At 38.5% G+C, this 13,074-nt stretch overlaps 1 long non-coding RNA gene across 1 annotated transcript; it reads left to right on the top strand.

The window, feature by feature from the left end:
* LOC105797934 (uncharacterized) lies at positions 1–1,314 on the top strand. Its single transcript, XR_008188581.1, has 3 exons — positions 1–249; positions 492–657; positions 771–1,314. It is a non-coding gene; the product is annotated as an uncharacterized LOC105797934 (long non-coding RNA).
* The last annotated feature ends 11,760 nt before the right edge of the window (positions 1,315–13,074 follow it).

The following is a 13,074-nucleotide window of genomic DNA, read 5'->3' on the forward strand; positions in this document are numbered from 1 at the left end:
CTCTGCAGCACATTAATTCAGCCGTTCCCTCTGCCCAATCAGTCTCAACTGTCATAACGCGTCTTGTCCCTTCAATTTCTAATCACCTTTCAAGACGTTTTGAAAGCCAAAAGCTTAGTATAGTAACTCTGAAATCTGCTCTACTCCGAAACTATCCCTACATTTCTCCCTTCTCCCGCTTCAGTCTGGTTCTCTCACCCTGTCGATTTCTGCTTGAATCTCTGAGACTCCAGGGACTCTTCCGACCAGGTAATCTCCTCTATTACTCTTAATCGCTTCAGATGCTATAATATGCGCAAGGATATTTGTAGATCTTGGGGTATGCTCGAACTTACATTCTTTAAAGTATACCGAAAGCTGATGGATATCATGAATAAACGCACTGGCCAGTGATTTATCTGGGTTTTTAGTTTTACACTTCTTTATTATTGATAACGAATCTCCTTCAATAATAACTCTGTCCCACTGCATGTGAACTCCGATCTGGAGAGCTTTCCTGCATGCGATTGCTTCCGCTCCAAAAGCTGATGGAACCCTTTGAAGAACCTCCGAACAAGATAAGAGAACTGAACCCTCTTCGTCTCTGGCCACAACTCCGATAGCCGCTTTATTTTGTCCTCTTACATAAGCTGCATCAAAATTGATTTTGACAAAACTGTTCGTTGGTCTTACTCATTTTTTCACAGTTGTGGAAGATTGTTGACTAGTTTTAGCAACTGAATCTAACTAAAAAATGTAACTATTAACAAATCTCCCTATTTCTTTTGCAGATTTACTACCTTTGTTATGTAATCTGTTGTTCCTATCACCCCAAATGGCCCATAATGCAACACAGAAAATCCGACGGTGGGATGCTGAACACTGTGAAAAAACCCAGGTTAACCACTGTTGAAACCCCATCTGGTTATCCTGCACATAACTAAGAAAAGATAACTCTCTCCACACTGATATTGTAACAGGGCACTTTCGAAAAGATGTTCCATGGATTCAGATCCAAAACCACACCGAGGACACACTGAAGTACTCGTTAGCCGTCTAAGTAGCATATTAGCGCTAGGAGCTAGGAAGTTCCACGAGATCTTCCGAACTATAATTTTGATTTTTGAGGGTATATCGAGAAGCCATAGTTTCCTGTAGAAGTCCTTATAGTCAATTTGTAAAGCATAAGCTCTAGGATCATATGCAATATTTTGTAATAGTTTATAGGAGTTGCGTACTGTGAACTCCCCCGATGCTTCAGCACTCCAAACTTGAAGGTCTTCGTGTGGTCTTTCAGCCAGCGGGATACTGAGAATCATCTCTGCTACATCCTCCGCGAAGGTATGCTCTATCAACTCATTTTTCCATGTTCTACTGTTTGAATCAATTAATTCCGCAACCTTGCTATCATTCAAATTCGAATTCAAAACTGGTAGTCTAACACGCGGTAAAACTGGAATCCAATTATCACAGCTAATCGAAATATTTGTGCCTTTACCCACCCTCCAGCATAATCCCTCAGCTAAGACACCCTTAGTAGCCCAAATACTCTTCCATGTATACGAAACATTATTTCCCAAGCTTGAATTTAAAAAATCAACTTTTAGAATATACTTCGCTTTTAATACTTTTGTTACTAAAGAATTTGGGTTGTTCAAGATACGACACCCTTGTTTAGCTAGAAGGGAAATGTTAAACTGTGCCATATTTCTGAATCCCAATCCACCCTCATCTTTAGGACGACATAAATACTTCCATTGACACCAATGAATACCTCTTCTTTTATGCGCTTTCTGCCACCAGAACTTAGCAAATATGTTTTCAAAATCTCCGCAAAGAGTCTTTGGTAATAAAAAACACGACATTGCATAGGTAGAGATGGCCTGTAACACTGATTTAATAAAAATTTCTTTACCACCTTGTGATAACCATCTAGTACTCCACCCCTCAATCTTAGTAAAAATCTTTTCTTTTAACTGTTGGAAGGATTCCTTCTTCCTTCGACCAACCATGTTCGGAAGCCCCAAATAACGTTCTAAATTTGTTGAAATTCGTACCCCCAGCTTTGTGGAAGCTTCTTCCTTCTTCTCCTCAGATGTATTCATACTAAAGAAAATTGAAGACTTATTGAAATTAACACATTGCCCAGAGCACTCACCATATTCCTTCAAAATATCATTTAGAATACTAGCACCCCTATCTGAAGCTTTCCCGAACAAAATACAGTCATCTGCAAAAAGCAAATGTGTAATTTCTGGTCCACTTCTGCTCGCTTTTGCACCTTTTAGCATTCTCGCCTTTGAAGCCAACCTCATCAAGGATGATAATCCTTCACTGCATATCAAAAATAGAAAAGGGCTCAAAGGATCCCCTTGGCGTAATCCTCTTGTTGGTGAAAAGATCCTGCCACTTCTTCCATTGATGTTAACTGCATAAGATGTCGTGGAAACACAATTCATAATCAGCCTAACCCACTCTGCTGCGAAACTCATTCGTAACATTACGTCCTTCAAAAATCCCCACTCAACCCTATCATATGCTTTGCTCATATCAATTTTTACTGCCATATATTCTTTTTTTCCTGTACACTTCCGCCGGAAAGTGTGCAAGATTTCATAAGCTAGTAGCACATTATCAGTTATTAGCCTTCCCGGAACAAATGCACTTTGGGGGTTTTTTACATAAATAGGTTGAAAAAAAATTTACTGAAATAGGGTGTCAGAAAAAGTATTTACCAAAATGGGTTACTTTTTTCATTGGAGCCTATTAGATAGGCGCCAATGAATAAAATAATAATAATAAAAATTTGAATAAAATATAATTTTATACTTTTTCGGGTTAGTATAGAACCCGTATAATACATAGTATTGGCGCCTATCTGGGAGGCGCCAATGGTGGTGCCTACCTGGGAGGCGCCAATGGTGGTGCCATTCTGAGAGGCGCCAATGGGCCAGGCCGGGCTTGGGCCTATGATTTTTGCCCGGGCCGGGCCTGGACAAAATTTCAGGCCCATATTTTGGGCCGGGCCCGGGCCTAGGAGTCGGGCCGAAAATTTTTTTTGGGCCCGGCCCATGGACAGGTCTAGGCGCCAATGAAGGCCTCATAAATTTAGGATTATGTTATAAATTTTTGTGTTTGTAATTATTTAAAATTTAATTTATTAGTAATAAATTACTAAATTACTAATAAGTTACTAATAAATTTATAACATAATCCTAATTTACTAACAAATTAATTATAAAATAATTACAATATTCATACAAAAAATTACAATATTACAATATATACCGACATTACAATATTCATACAAAATTATAATATTACAATATTCATACAAAATTATAATATTACAATATTCATACAAAAAATTACAATATTCATACTAAATATAGATAATTTATAATTAATAATTAATAACAAAAATATTGCAATTTTATATGAATATTGTAATTTTGTAATTTTGTATGAATATTGTAATATTATAATTTTGTATGAATATTTAATGTCGGTATATATTGTAATATTGTAATTTTTGTATGAATATTGTAATTATTTTATAATTGATTTGTTAGTAATTTAAGATTATGTTATAAATTTATTAGTAACTTATTAGTAATTTAGTAATTTATTACTAATAAATTAAATTTTAAATAATTACAAACACAAAATTTATAACATAATCCTAAATTTATGAGGCCTTGACGCCATAGACTGTCCATGGGTGGGCGGCCTGACCCGATGGCCCGCCTGAAATATAGGAGGTTCGGGTAAAATATAGGCCGAAATATGGGTTTGAGCAAAAAATTAGGCCCGTTTAGAAAACGGGCCGGGCCTCGGGCACAACTTTTTTTGCCCGGGCCCGGCCCGGCCTGAATACAATAAATATATTTTTATTTTTTATTTTTAAAATACTTTTTTTATTTTTAAAAATTTTTTGGTGTTTATTTAAAAAATGGGTCGGGCCGGGCCGGGCTTGGGCATATGATTTTTTCCCGGGCCGGGCCTGGACAAAATTTTAGGCCCATATTTCGAGCCGGACCTAGGAGTCGGGCCGAAATTTTTTTGGGCCCGGCCCGGCCCGTGGACAGGTCTAGTAATGGCGCCTACCTGATAGGCGCCACCCGACCCGACCCGACCCGTTGACCGTATTTTGACCCGTATTTTTTTAAAAAAATTATTAAAAAAATATTAAAAAATATTTTATTCAAAAAAAAAATTTATTATTTTTTATTCATTGGCGCCTATCTAATAGGCTCCAATGAAAAACGTAACCCATTTTGGTAAATACTTTTTCTGACACCCTATTTCAGTAAATTTTTTTTTTCAACCTATTTATGTAAAAAACCCGTACTTTGGGTTTCATCAATACATCTTCCAATAACTCCTTGAAGTCGATTAGCTATTGTTTTTGCAACCATTTTGTAAATTACCGAACATAAGCTAATAGGTCTGAAATTAACAATACTTGTGGGATTTGGGATTTTTGGAATCAGTACAATATTTGTATGGTTAAAAGAACCAAAACTGGCACCGTTATTTAAGATATCCAAATAGAAATTTGTTGTTTCCTTACCCACAATATGCCAGAATTTCTGAAAGAAAATAGCTGGAAAACCGTCATGTCCTGGGGCTTTTGTTGGTCCCATTCCCTTTAATGCCGTATATAATTCGTCTGCTGTAAACACTACCAATAGCTCTCTATTAGTATCAGTGGAAATATTTTCCTTTATACCTGATAACAGATGTGAACAATCCCCCACTCTTTTTGTCGTAAAGAGCTCTTGAAAATATGAGGACACTACTTCATTAATCTCACTCTCCTCATTAGCTTCTCCTCCTTCAGCTTTCTCCAACCTGGAAATTGTATTTATACGTCTACGATATGTAGCAAATCTATGAAAAAAGGCTGAGTTCTTATCCCCTGCTTGGAGCCAGTTCGCCCTTGCCCTCTGTTTCCAATAAATTTCATCTTTATCAATTTCCATATTCAGGTGTATCTTGGTGTCAATGATTTCTGTCAATGTGTTATCATTCCTGTCCTCTCCCAGTAACTTATCAAGCTGCTTTATTAACTTCTTCTTTAGTCCTTCTCTTTCTATCTTGATTGTTCTCGCCCAAAATAATAAATCAGCCTGCAGTTTTCCAATTTTCTCTTCAAAAGTACCTGTACCTGATTCCCAAGAACCTCTGATAGCTTTTTCACACGTTTCTTCCATCAACCACCACGCCTCAAATTTAAACTTTGAATTACCCTTATGATTTCTATCACCGTCCGTACTAATTAGAAGTGGACAATGATCAGACATTGTGTAAGAGAGATGGTTAACCCTACCTGCAGGAAAGAGGAGCCTCCATTTATCGTTTATCACCCCCTATCAAGTCTTTCTCTAATATTTGTCTCAGGTAAATTTCCCCTTTCCCATGTAAACCATACTCCTGAATATCCCAGATCTTCTAATTGGCATTGTTCTAGGGCCTCTCGGAATGCATGCATTCTGCTTTCATCTCTTGGGATGCCTCCACACTTCTCATAAGAGTATAAAATCTCATTAAAATCACCACTAACCAGCCATGGATAATTCTTATCAAGCCCCAGAGTCATCAATAGATCCCATGAAACGTTCTTACTCTGAACATATGGAGAGTCATAAAACCCTGTAAATCTCCACTCTTCTTTAACCTGTTCCTCTTTAACTAAAACATCAATGTGGTTTTTAGAAAAACTCCATAGACTAATTATCAAATCTCCTTTCCAAGCTAAACATAAACCTCCTTTTGAGCCTTCAGCCTCGACATCAATTCCATGCATAAAATCGCAACTCCGTCTAACCTTTTTCATCTTCTGTTTATCAACTTTAGTCTCCATCAAGAATACCACTTGGGGATTATGCTTCTTTAGGAAAAACCACAGCCTTCTACCAGCTCGTGGACTCCCCAATCCACGAACATTCCAACTTACAATTTTCATTGCGTCCGGTCGGCTTGCCTATTGGCAGCCGCTGATCTCATTAAGTCTTGTACTTCGCTTTGCTCAACATTGTCTGTCATCATCACTGAAGGACCAGTGTCATAATCCACTTGATTATTTCGTTTCAGCCTCTTAATTCCATCTCTGTTATTTTCTTGAAAATAGCTTGTCAAATCTGCATCTAAGGACTTCCTCTTCCTCACATAACTTTTAGCTTTTATTATTGTTTTGCCAGTTTGTACTCTTCTCATTAACTCCCCCCTTCCTTTAGACTTAAATTTTCCTTTAAATCCCCCATCTCAATGTATCCGTCCTCAGCATGTTTTATACTATTGGGTATCTTTTCCCCTCCAAAGTATGAACTTTGCAGCCCCGTTTGCTTCATTAAGCTATTAAATTTCATACTTTCTTTTCCAATTAATTTTGATTCTGCTTTTAATGCTACCGAGTAAGGGGGATTGTCGCTAACTTTACTTTTTTTTCAGGTGGTATCTGAATGCATTTGCTCAAACCATGCCCCATTCTTCCATATCCAAAATAGAACAATGACAGATTTTCATACTTAAAAGGGATCCAAACTTTACTAACATAATCAGTAGAGACAAAAATACCTGTTCTAAGTGGTTTCTGAGTATCTAAATTAATTCTGAGTCGACAAATTTCTTCACTAACTTCAGATCTGAGAACCCCACCAAACGTTCCACCAATAGAATGCAGTAAATCTTTTTTATCAAATTCTGGAGAACACGATTCAATTTTTATCCAAAACGGGGATGAAGTAAGCTTGATCTGATCCCTCTCCATCGCTTGGCTTAGTCTGTCAAACAGAATTAAACTTTTCCGAAAAAGCCAAGGCCTCCCCTCCAAAATCGATTCCAGGTCTTCTTCTAACTCAAAAATTATTTGAAATAAATTTTGTCCAGCCACCTGTATCTCAAACTTCATCCTTGTATTCCATATACCTTTCATATGAGCCCTAAGGCTATCTGGGTTATACATCTTTTCTGTCCAAACCGTACATATCAATGTAGGTTTGAAACTTGGTACCACCTTCGAGCCTTTGACTGATAACTGAACTAGTTCTTCAGCAAGAAGAGAGATCTTATCCCTCCTCTCTCGGTCATCGCCACCACTTGCTTCCATCCCAAGCCGCAGCAGTAACTGTTATCTCTAGGGTTTCTAAGCAAAGTACTCTTGGGAACAGAGAGAGTTTAAGGGTAAATTATAATCACTGCGCAATACATAAATTCGCATATTTTCTTAGGTATTAAGATGTTACTTAATAGTATTATTGTTAGTAAAAAACTAGTATTATTATTATGGTTAGTTATTATTTTTATTTACCAAAATAAACTAGTTAGTAAAAAAACTAGTATTATTATTATAGTTAGTTAGTTAGTTATTATTTTTAGTAAAACCCTAATTAATAATTTTAGTGTGTATTATTTTGAGTATAAAATTATTAATATTATTATTGTGTTAGTTATTAGGATTAGTGGTTAAACGGTTTTCATGTACAAAATTGCATATTGAAACATTAATTTTTTTAAGTAATTTATTTACCGTTCGAGATTTTTTATGAGATTTTGTTTATTTTTTGACAGATTAAATATTGAAGATGGATGCTAAGTTTTTTGTATGCGTTTATTTCAATGGAGTCATCTTGACAACAAGTGTTGGATGTGTATTTGAATGTCGGCAACAAATAGCAATGAGATTTAATAGAAATGTCTCGTTCGATGAAATGAAGGCAAGAATTAATGCAAAAGTTCTTAGACGTTGTGGGAGAAGGATATCAAAAATTTTCTACAAGTTTCCAGTTTCGACAAATCTGGTCAAATTCGTCGAAATGGAACTTGTAGACGACGAAGACGTGGAGACAATGGTTGATCTCTTCTGTGGGAATGAGAGTGACAAGAATGCACCGATTCACTTATTTGCTGAATTAGCCGGTATGGAGCAAAATGAAGATGTCAATGCATCTGATGAAGAAGACGGAGCTGAAGAACCGTAGATGGTGGCTCCAATATCATACATTGATAGTGAATCGACTATGGGTGAGATCGGTATCGACCTGAATATTACACCCGATGTTGATATGGTTGGTGGTGAAGAAGAAGGTGGTGGCAATCATTGGGATAAAGAAGTCGATAGTGACAGTGATCCGATGTGGACGATGTACCTGATGATATTAACAATGAAGATGTCAACAACGATGAAGGCATTAACGCTTCTTCGGTCGGGAAGCAGATGCGGCGTATTTTGATACACAATAATCCTGGGTCACACATGTCGCTCATAGACCCCGACGCAGCGTATGTAGTTGAGTTCCCGGAGTACCCTGAAATAGTTCATCCTCACGGGCTGGTCGTAACATCTGATGATGAGGAGTTATTCATAGGCCAGAGATTCAGCTGTAAAGAATAGTGCGTATATGCCATTGAACGGTACAGCATGAACATATCGGTGAATTATAAAGTCTCCGTGTCTACTCCGACAATATATGTTGGGGAGTGTTGGAAGGCAGCAGAAGGCTACAATTGGAGGGTATGAGCTCCATTTGTTAGAAGTTCTCAGATGTGGGAGATACGAAAATTTGTTGGTCCTCATACATGCACATCAACACGTATGACAGAAGATCATAAAAAACTTGATTCGAAAACTATCTGTACGTGTATCATGCCAATGGTGAAGGACATCCCGACCATTAAAGTTTCGGTACTGATTGCCGAAATATAAACATGATTCCAATATCGAGTCTCATATCGGAAGGCATGGATAGCTAAACAGATGGTGATGGAGCAACTGTATGGGGATTACGATTCGTCGTATAATGAGCTTCAAAGTTGGATAGTTGCTATGCGAGAGTACGTACAAAGGACTGTGATTGAGTTACAGACAAGGCCATATTACGGCCCGGACAACCAGTTACAGTCGGTAAAAAAGATTTTCCATCGGATGTTCTGGATGCTCGATCCATGTGTGCGGGCATGTCCCCACTGCAAGCCACTTGTATAGGTGGATGGGACCTGGCTGTATGAAAAATATACACAGGTCCTACTTCTTACGATTGTTCAAGACGGCAACAGAAACGTGTTCCCGATAGCATTTGCTATCGTAGATAAAGAGAACATGGAGTCTTGGGAATTCTTCCTCACAAATCTGCGGAGGTATGTTATTAGCAACGATAACATTTGCATCATCTCCGATAGAGCGAAGGGTTTAATTGCAGCTATTAGGCGTTCCGGTGTGTCGTAGAGATCCGTTTACTGCATCCGTCACATTGCGGCTAACTTCCACAAAGATTATAAGAATGCAGATTGGAAGAGACAAGTCGTGGCAATGGGTAAATGATAACCTTATATTTTCAATATAAGTTGTAATGTTTTATGTTATCGACTAACTAGAACTTATTTTTTCTTAATACGTATGCAACGTACGAGTTAAAGCCACATATTTTCCGGCAAAGAATGATCCGACTTGAGAGTGACATGGAGGGGCAGACAAACACATCTTTTCGACAACGGTTGGGCACAATGGAACCGTGGCAGTGGGCTCAAAGTTTTGACGAGGGCTTTCGTTATGGCCAAATGACCACAAACTTAGTCGAGGGGATCAACGCTGTCTTGTTGAAAACACGTCATCTTCCGATTGCATCTGTATTTTCTACTACTTTCTACAGGCTGGCTACTTTGATTCCAAGAATGGGTCAGTAGCAAGTCGACCAGATTCAGGCGGGACACGTGTTTGTCGAACATGTCAGGGATGCAATGGTCGTAAACCGTCGGTTGGTGAGGTCAATGAATTTGGAAATATATTCACGACGACTGGAAATGTTTCGAGTTACTGAGACCATCAGTCGTCAACCTGGTATACCAACTAGGTCCTACGAAGTTGATCTCCGGAACAGACGGTGCGAGTGCAGGAGGTTCAAAACAGTTCATTATCCCTGTGCGTATGTCGTGGCAGCGTGTGCTAAAGTCAACCTTGATGTTGAACAATATGTCGATAATGTGTACACACTGGAGCACACATTGCGTGTTTGGGAGAATAGGTTCCCCGTCCTGACTGACCTATCTACGTGGGAGGTGCCACCGATGACTTTTGAGCTTCTCCAGACAGAGGGCTACGGAGGAATCCAAGGGGTCGTCCGCAGTCAAGCAGAATCTGTAATGAGATGGACATTAGAGAGAAATCTGATGGAAAACGTTGTGGAATATGCAGGTTAAGTGGTCATAATCGGAATAAATGCCTTAACCGAAACTTTCATGTTGGACAGTCGTCCGGATCGGGTCGGAATTGACCTAATACTGTAAAATTTTTATGTATAGTGTTATAAAAAGTATAATTCATTTGAAATAATTTTTATTATTCAGCTTATGCTTAAGCTTAAATTGTATCCAAATTGTATCCAAATTAAGTTATAAAATACCATGTGCGCATTTAGAATTATTAAAATTATATCAAAAATAGAAGCATTTATAATTGGATTCAACTTTAATATAATGAGAAAATAGAATAATTAAATTTATACAAAAAAGTTCAGAAGTAAGCAAAGATTAAATTAGAAATATTAAATTTATACAAAAAGTGCATTAAACCCCTAAAATTGATGGTTCGATGGTGTTGTCCTAGTGGTATACCTATTCGGAGGTCGACGATCACATTCTGGGCGACGACCAACATCATCATTCGGCGCAGATGGGGGTGTGGCAAACATAGAGGAAAAATCCTGTGGCTTGTTCGGCACTGACGAACTTGAACCGGAATGAGTCTCATGATGCTGCGGATACGGGTCAGACAGGCCGGGCATGCCGTACTGCGGCGAGTAGGAACCAAAGAGTTCAAACTCGTAGGCGTATTCGCCTCCTGAGAAGCTCGAAAAATAGTCACCACCTGCTAAATCCGGATGATAGCCATCTGAATCCACATGTGACTGTGATTGTTTGGGATCTGGCTAGGGCTCCTGCTCGGGCTCTGGTGGTTGCAGAGAATAAAATGCCATAGGATCCGGATCCATCGGGCCCACTGCGTTCGATCCCCCAGGTTGCTGCATGTGCGGGGGGACTACAGTCGACTGGCCTCCAAGTATATATGGCTTCTGGCAACTATAGTACCATTGTGTATACTCTAATGATGGTTTCGGGTCGGTAGCCATAACCATCAGAGGTCTTCGATGCAATCGATCGTTCCACAGCGCCACAAATTTTCGGTGCTTAATTCTCCAATCCAACATCGGTTTTCCTCTCTTATTCATGCCGTGAACTTCCCCCACCTCGCACGGCGGATCCGGGATAGGTTGGATGCAGCCAAACTGTCGTAGCACCTAATCTCCGTGATACCACTCGACCATGTTGAAATTGATAATTGGTGCGTTAGTGCACCATATGTGGGAATCAACGTATGCGAACGAGGGTACCACATTTGTAATTTTCAGCCTACGGTATGGCATCCATAAAAACTGCATGATTAATAATATTGTAACGAGTTAGAGCCATAACGTGCGAGTAAGATATAGAACATAAGATGTCATGAGTATTAGAATAGCAGCTTACCCCTACCCGGGCATACTGTTCGATCATGAGGTGGTATATCGAGACAGTGTACGACCTCCCGATACCCGGACGAACACTCCACCTACAAAAAATAAATATAGGGTTTAGGGTTGGTAACATTAGTCAATATATTATGACTACAAATAATGATAATTTATATTTTATCACCTGTTCAGCAATGGATAGACATACGGTTGGTGACTAACGGATGCCAAAAATGACATCCAATAGAGCGTCCAGGACTGCAGCAGTGTGAGGCATCCGCCCATGTCTACAACATTCGGGTTTGTCACCTGACAAAGGTCCTGGTACAACATTGCTAGAACGGCGGAGCCCCAGCTATACAAGCTAACAGTGGACAAATCAGCTAACAGGGGCAAGTACATCAAATGCACCTTGTCGTTGTTTACATCAGGCATGAGTACTCCCCCTACGATATGCATGATGTACGCTCGAGCAGCGCACATCTACTCATCTTTAGTGGCAGTCGTTGATAATTGTCCAAATTTGGCTTTCAGCCATGTAAATTGTAAGCCCGTAAAATTTGACTCACCGTCCCCTGGCGAGTTCCCTAAGAGCTCATAACAAAGTGCAGTCGGATCGGTAAATGAAGATACTCCCGTTACGGGACTCCCATCAATTGGGAGCCCAAGCAACATTGCAACATCCTCCAAGGTCACCGTGAACTCCCCGCATGGAAAATGAAAAGTGTGGGTCTCCGGGCGCCACCACTCCACTAGCGCAGATAATAAATCATAGCGTAAGTCGGAGGACCGAATCAATGCTGCTGACCCAAATCTGGCTTGCTCCAAGTACGGCATCAATCGTGCATCCAGAGCTTTCTTTAAACCTCTCACACGGCCCCTTAATACTCGGTACGAGTCCTGATAGTGTTAAATTACAGAAAAAATATTACGATAAAATGATTTATTTGTATATACTATGTATATCCTTTTTTAAATAAATATAACCCTTGATTAACAAATAATAAATCATACCGCGTTATTAGCCGCATCAGATATGTGTCTATCGGTTCGAATAAATGGAGCCATTGCGATGCCTGCAAGTTGAAAAAAAAGTTAGTAAAAACCTCTTACTTCGGCCATTTGTTCGTATTTTTTTCTCCGTATTTTATTACTTTAAAAAATATCGTAATTTCTAATTTTATCATTTTACATTATTTCAGTGCATAATGTTTGAAATTTATTAATTTAGTGTGTTTTTTAAATTAATTTGGTGTAAGAAAAAAACCTTATCCCTGCCTTTGCTCGTATTATTTTCCCGATTTTATTACTTTCGGTAAAAATATATTATTTTTATATTTTATTATTTTATATTATTTTAGTGTATTTTGTTTGAAATTTTTGTATTAATTATTTCTAAATTTTTAAAAAGTTAGTAATACACTCTTACTTGACCATTTGTTCGTATTTTTTATCTCGCATTATATTACTTTAAAAATATCGTAATTTCTAATTTTATCATTTTACATTATTTCAGTGCATCATGTTTGAAATTTATTAATTAGTGTGTTTTTAAATTAATTTGGTGTAAGAAAAAACCTTATCCCTA

The sequence above is a fragment of the Gossypium raimondii genome, chromosome 9, assembly GCF_025698545.1.
Source record: "Gossypium raimondii isolate GPD5lz chromosome 9, ASM2569854v1, whole genome shotgun sequence".
NCBI classification, from domain to species: Eukaryota; Viridiplantae; Streptophyta; class Magnoliopsida; order Malvales; family Malvaceae; genus Gossypium; species Gossypium raimondii.